Genomic DNA, 7,503 nt, shown 5'->3' on the forward strand with positions numbered 1-7,503 from the left:
CCTCGGAAACGCGCGTTTGTCGTGCGTTTTTAAAGTGAATCGCAGTAAACGCGTGGCACGAAACGCGTGACAAATGCGCATATTCGATACGCCTAGGTGTGAACCCAGCCTTAAGGAAAGTGAAGTTACCAGCTTGGCTGATCCTCTGGTTGTTGATGCAGCCATCATGCGTCTAGCAAAGCATGTCACTCTCCCTATGGAGGACGCAGTTTCTTTTGGAGACCCCCTCGAAAGCAGGGTAGATTTGGATGTCAAGCGAGCCTACATTTCAACGGGTGGCACTTGTCGCCAGCTGTGGCTTTGGCCTCAGTCTCCAGAGCTATTCCCGCTTGGACATCTAATATTGAGAGACTGTCTGATATGGCCAAAGAGCGTATTATTACTGCTCTACAAGAATTGAAACTAGTGGGAGATTTTGTTTGCGAAGCTGCAATTGACATCATTCGGGGTTCCACAAGAATGATGATCCACACCGTCACCGCCAGAAGAGCCTCATGGCCCAGCCCTGGGTTGCTGATAGCTCTTCGAAGAACAACTGGTGCAAGATCCCATTTGACGGGTCAAACCTGTTTGGGGGCAAGTTGGATGAGGCCATCTCTAAAGTGTCTGGAGGAAAATCCGGTTTTCTGCAACAGGATCAGAGAATGAAACGGCCCAAACAATTCTTGAATCAGCAAACCTTTTCCGACAGGGGTCAAGACTCCAAATCCTACAAACCAGGTCGAGAATTCCGCCGAAAAATTGGAAGGGAACACAAATCTTCCCTGTTCAGGCTTCCCAAACAAGGCCCGGCTGAGATGCCAACCAGTTAGTCTTACATCGGTAGTTTGTAAACTGTTAGAGGGAATGATTAAGGACTACTTGGTAGAATTTGTTCAGGATAATGGTATAGTTAATAACAATCAGCATGGGTTTAGGAAACCCCGTTACTGTCAGACTAACTTACTGACTTTTTACGAGGGTGTAAGTAGAGATCTGGATGGAGGGAGGTCTGTGGATGTGGTATATCTGGATTTCTCAAAGGCTTTTGATATGGTACCTCATAAACGCTTACTATACAAGCTGAGGTCTATGGGCATAGATGGAAGGGCGTGTACATGGATAGAGAACTGGCTAAAGGAACGGGTACAGAGAGTATCAATAAATGGCGCCTTTCAGACTGGGCTAGTGTCATTAGCGGTGTGCCTCAGGGTTCTGTGCTGGGACCCATGCTATTCAACCTGTTTATTAACGACATCGGGGACGGAGTAAACAGCGAAATCTCAGTGCTTGCTGACGATACCAAAATTGGGAGGGTAATAGAAACGGACCAAGATAGTGTAACATTGCAGGAGGACCTGGATAAAATAGGGGAGTGGGCAACTATATGGCAGATCAGGTTTAATGTCGATAAATGCAAAGTTATGCACTTTGGGATTAAAAACAAGCAACTGGGTTATACAATTATGGGTATGCCGCTAGGGAAGTCGGAAATAGAGAAAGATTTGGGGGTCATTGTAGACCATGAACTGAATAATAGGATTACAGTGCCAGGTTGCTGTAAGCAAAGCTGGTAGAATTCTGTCCTGCATCAAGAAGGGAATGTTTTGCAGGGACAGGTCTATAATTTTGTCACTTTACACATCACTGGTTCGGCCTCACCTGGAGTATGCGGTGCAGTTTTGGGCACCGGTGCACAGAAAGGATGTCCTTGAGCTGGAGCTGGGATGGAGGACCAGAACTATGAGACAAGGCTACTAAATTTAAATATGTTCACGCTGGAAGTAGATTAAGGGGGGACATGATTTTCATGTACAAGATGTTAAATGGTCATAGCAACATTAGCAACAAACTCTTTAAGATTAATTCCGTAACAAAGACAAGAGGCCACCACCTAAAATTGGTAGAAAAAAAATTCCAACACAAGGGGCGAAGGGGGTTCTTCTCAGTTCGAGCAGTTAGGGTCTGGAACTCGCTGCCGCAAGCATTGATTTCAGAAAATAGTGTGGAATCATTCAAGAAGCTTTTGGACGATTTCCTGAGAGACCGTAAAGTACAGGGGTACAGGTACTCTTGAGAATGAGATGACTCAGGGACCTACACACACACACACACACATACACACACAAAATAGGTTGGACTTGGACTTATGTCTTTATTCAACCTCAAATACTATGTAACTATGTAACAAGAGTCCCCCCGTCACAGCAGATGAGACATCTTCCTTCATTATCTTCATTCCTTAGTGGAAAAGCATGCCATTTCTCTAGTACCAAAAGACGACAGGTTTTTCAGCGTATATTCTACTTTATTCTTAGTCAAGAAGAAATGAGGGGATCTCAGACCAGTCTTGGACTTAAAAAGACTGAAGAGATATATCAGGGTCCCTCGATTCCATATGAAATCACTACAGACTATTCTTCCATCTATCAGTCCAGGGGACTGGATGTCTTCCGTAGATCTGGCCGATTCATACTTTCATGTACCTATTCATCCCAGGTTTCAGAAGTATCTATGTTTCTCATTCTTTGGACCTCATTTTTAGTTTCTTTGCCTGCCCTTTGGGATCTCTACGGCCCCCTGAACTTTCACAAAATTGCTGCTTCCCATTATAGCCATGTTAACGGAGTGGGCCTAAGATTTAATCATTATTTGGATGACATCCTCCTCCTAGCCCAAGACAAGTCTGTTCTCCTCAAAACACCAACAACTAATGTTGTCTACCCTCCAGAAATTTGGGTGGCTAATAAACTTGGAGAAGTCGAACCTATTTCCGTCCCGTTCGATTATTTTTTGGGGGGCTTCTTTGGATGCAATCCAAAAGACTGAGACTGTCAGAGGAAAAGGCTTTTCAGATTTGACAGAAGGAACTTACTACCATGACAGTTCGCCACTTGCAGGCCTCAAGATGTCTAAGCCTTCTCAGGACGATGTCTTTGTTGTTCCCGATGGTCAAGTGGGCCCATTGGGCAATGAGGGATTTTCAGCTGGGGTTCTTTGCCCGTTGGAACCAGTGGCACTTACATCAAAGGATCCCTATCACTCACAGGATGAAACAGTCCTTATGGTGGTGGACCCACCCTTTCAATCTATCAAGATGTCACCTGATCTCCCCTCCTCATCGTGCAGTGGTGACCTTGGATGCCAGTGATTGGGGTTGGGGTGCCCATTTCGAGGACCAAGCAGCTCAAGGGACATGGGATTTCCCAGCGGCAGCCTTCCCCTCCAATGTCCTGGAACTTCGGGCAGCTTACCAGGCCCTCATGGCTTTTGAAACACAACTCCGAGGCAGGTCAGTCATCTTGCGATTGGACAACAGCGTTGCTTTCCGTACATCCACAGGCAGGGCGGAACGCACAGCTACACCATGGTGTTGGAGCTGAGACCTGTCATGGTCAAGGGAATCTTCATTCAGATCACTCCAAGGGGTGTTCCGGAAATAGACCTCTTTGCATCCACAGTGAATGCCAAGTGCAAGAGGTCCATGCCCCGCTTTCATTGCCAAGGAGCAGAGAACATGGATGCCTTGACAGCAGCTTGGAATTTCAATAATGGGTATGCCTTTCCACGGTTGACTCTGGCAGGAAAATTCCTCCACTGGGTATCTCTATTTCAGAGAACAATTCTGGAAATCCTCCCTTATTGGCCGAGAAGGCCATGGTTCCCGATGTTGGTGCACCTCAGCCAAGAACCTCCTCTCATGCTCCAGGAGCTAGAGACTGAATCTGCTATCACAAGGCCAGTTTTTCCATCTGGCCCCGGCCAATCTGAACCTTGCGGTTTGGAAATTGAGCGCAAGAGCTCCTTCTCTTAGGCTGTTCCCAGGCCATTGTGGCTACCTTCTTAAGGCATGGAAATCCTCCACTGACTTCACATATAGGAGAGTCTGGGACAAGTTAATTGCGGCAGCAGAGAAGGGATTTAATCCCACAGCTCCTGAGATCACTTGTTCTAGAATTTCTCCAAACGGGATAAGAATTGGGCCTTAGCTAAAACACACTAAAGGTCCATATTTCAGCTATATCGGCCCTCACCAACATTAGATGGTCTTTCCATCCATTAGTGAAGCAGTTCTTAAAGGCCTGTCTAAAACTTAGGTCTCCCAGGAAGCAACTCTTCCTGCAGTGGAATTTGACACTCGTGCTTCCCCGTTTTTTCCAGCTGTGGACTCCTCTTTATGGAATCTGACTCTCAAAACAGTCTTCCTGGTAACCATTACTTCTGCTAGGTGGGTGCCAGAGCTTCATGCCTTTGCTATCGGTAGCCCTCACAAGTTTTTCCATGACCAGGCGGTATTGAGACCCAACATGACTTTCTTACCCAAAGTTACTACTTCCTTTCACATGAATCAGGAGATTGTGCTTCCATCACTGCATGAAGAATCTGGGGTTTCTCATCCCTTGGACGTTGTTGGGACACTGAAGTCCTATATTGCAGCCTCACAGCCCATCAGAACCTCAAGCAACCTTTTCAATCTACCCAGAGGAGTTAGAAAGGGGCAGCCCGGCTCAGCTAGGACCCTGGCCTCCTGGCTTGTCAAGACGATTAAAAAGGCATATTGTATGTCATTCGGGGCATGCCTGTCCCTGAGGAAGTTAGAGTACATTCTACTCGAGGAGTGGCATCTCATGGGCACTTTCAAAAGCGTCAGTTGAAGCAATCTGTAAAGCGGCCACTTGGTCTTCCAGGAGCACTTTTATCAATCATTACAGAATTGACCCAGGTGCTTTAACTACGGTGGCCTTTGGCAAGACAGTTATTGCTGCAGGCTCAGCCTTATGATTTTGTATTGTCTCATTAAATTCTTTTTTTTCCTCGCATTTCCCTTCCTGCGGTGGTTTCTACATCCCATTGTGTGCTGCCATGATGCACTAGGAAAACGGAAAATTGTGTACTCACCTATCGGTAATTTTCCTTTCCTGGTGCATCTTCGTGGCAGCACACAGGTGCCCACCACATGGCTCGTGGTTTTAACTTAGAATGACCTCACGCTACAGGGTACAAAAACGTATAGAGGGCTTGTCCTATGGGGTTACTGGGCAGAGCATTAATCCAGTGTGCTGTCATGAAGATGCACCAGGAAAGAAAAATTACCAAAATGCGAGTATACAATTATATATATATATATCTATATATCTATATCTATATAGATACATATAGAGAGATAGATAAAAAAACTTTGACCCTCTGGATACCATAAAGGCTCAGCTTTTAATGGCTATGGGTTTGCGGAAATTTGGCAATACATAGCAGAATTTCATATGTCTGTAATTCATAATAAAAAGGTGTATATTATAAATATAAACAAAAAAACTAAGAAAAAGAACAAACTCACTTGATGTTGGAGGTCAGATTCCATTCGAGCAGATTTTGGATTAACCTTATGATTAACCCTTTTAAGGCACAGATGCATGAGGAACACATTGACATTTAAAAACTCTATTGGAGGACTGAACATATCTGCCTCTAACATAAAATCATAAGATCATACTGATATTGCACATCCCAAAAGTGCGTAATTAATAAATCAGGTACTAGACTAAATCAACTTAAGGGGATCATACAAAGGCGCATAGTTAAAATGATTGGTTACAGGACGCCATAAACAACTACATGTACTGAAGATAAACAACGTATATCTTCCCCCCTGTAATGGGGCGCAATGATTAATCGAACAGGAAAATGTTAATCATTACCAGCCCTAATATACATACATACATACACACTGTGTGCATCTATGTATATATACACACTATATTACCAAAGGTATTGGGACGCCTGCCTTTACACGCACATGAACTTTAATGGCAGCCCAGTCTTAGTCCGTAGGGTTCAATATTGAGTTGGCCCACACTTTGCAGCTAGAACAGCTTCAACTCTTCTGGGAAGGCTGTCCACAAGGTTTATGAGTGCGTCTATGGGAATGTATGACCATTCTTCCAGAAGCACAGTTGGCTCGCAGTCCCCGCTCTAATTCATCCCAAAGGTGTTCTATCGGGTAAAGGTCAGGACTCTGTGCAGGCCAGTCAAGCTCCTCCACCCCACACTCGCTCATCCATGTCTGTGTGGACCTTGCTTTATGCACTGGTGTGCAGTCATGTTGGAACAGTAAGGGGCCATTCCCAAACTGTTTCCACAAAGTCGGGAGCATGAAATTGTCCAAAATATTGTCCAATAAAAATGAAGTATGCCGAGGCCTTAAGAGCTCCCTTCACTGAAACTAAGGAGCCAAGCCAACCCCTGAAAAACAACCCCACACCATAATCCCCCTCCACCAAACTTTACACTTGGCACAATGCAGTCAGGCACGTACCGTTCTCCTGGCAGCTCCCAAACCCAGACATGTCCATCGGATTGCCAGGCAGAGAAGCGTGATTCCTCACTCCAGAGAACATGTCTCCACTTCTCTAGAGTCCAGTGGCGGCATGCTTTACACCACTGCATCCGACTCTTTGAATTGCACTTGGTGATGTAAGGCTTGGATGCAGCTGCTCGGCCATGGAAACCCATTCCATGAAGCACTCTACGCACTGTTGTTGTGCCAATCTGAAGGCCACACGAAGTTTGGAGGTCTGTAGCTATTGACTCTGCAGACAGTTGGCGACTTCTGCACACTGTGCACCACTCTGTTATTTTTTGTGGCCTACCACTTCGTGGCTGATTTGCTGTTGTTCCCAGTTGGTTCCACTATGTTATAATACCACTAACAGTTGACCACGGAATATTTAGTAGCAAGGAAATTTCACGGAACACCTGAATGCAATGATTTGGAGGGGTGTCCCAATACTTTTAGTAATATAGTATATTATACACACACACACACACACACACACATAATGTTCAATACCATTCCAAAGGTTTGCCTAGTTTCTGCTCATAGCATCTCATGCCTCAGTGTTTTGTCTCTGCGTCCCATCGGCAGCAGTGCGAGCTGTCATATCACAGCAGCATAGGTGTTAACATCAGTGTTGCAGCATGCAGTCTCCGCCCTTAACTCTGACGTAGGGCCGCTCCTCTAGTCTTGCCCATGTGTCATTCAATAGGCATGTTTACAGCTTCTTCTAGGGTCTCCTCCTCTGCCGCCTCCTCTTTACAGCCCAGCCCTCTTCGGTGATGTGAGGGCCAGCACAGAGTGGCTGTCATGGCGGTTATTTTATTTATGCCAAACGCCTTTGTCTGGCAGTTTGCTCCCCAGCCACTTTCCACCCATCATGGGCGATTCTTCCATTCTTCTTACAGTATGCTAATAGATTTGCAACAACATCCAATGAGGTGAGTGAGCGATATTTATACATTTTCTGCAATAGTGATTGGTTATGTTTTGCCCTCCATATACCATTAGTTATCACACGAGGAAAAGGCACTGTCTTTTGTGTCTTTGTCTCTGTATGTGGGACAGAAAGTGAAAGAATATCTCCCCAATGGTACACAGACAGCAAAAATAGGACTTTTGTACTCACCGAAAAATCCTTTTCTCTCCGTTCATTGAAGGACACAGGGCAACAGATTGTAGATCCTGTATGG

This window comes from Nanorana parkeri, unplaced genomic scaffold (assembly GCF_000935625.1).
Source record: "Nanorana parkeri isolate BGI_ZX_2015 unplaced genomic scaffold, ASM93562v1 scaffold1038, whole genome shotgun sequence".
In the NCBI taxonomy this organism is placed as follows: Eukaryota; Metazoa; Chordata; class Amphibia; order Anura; family Dicroglossidae; genus Nanorana; species Nanorana parkeri.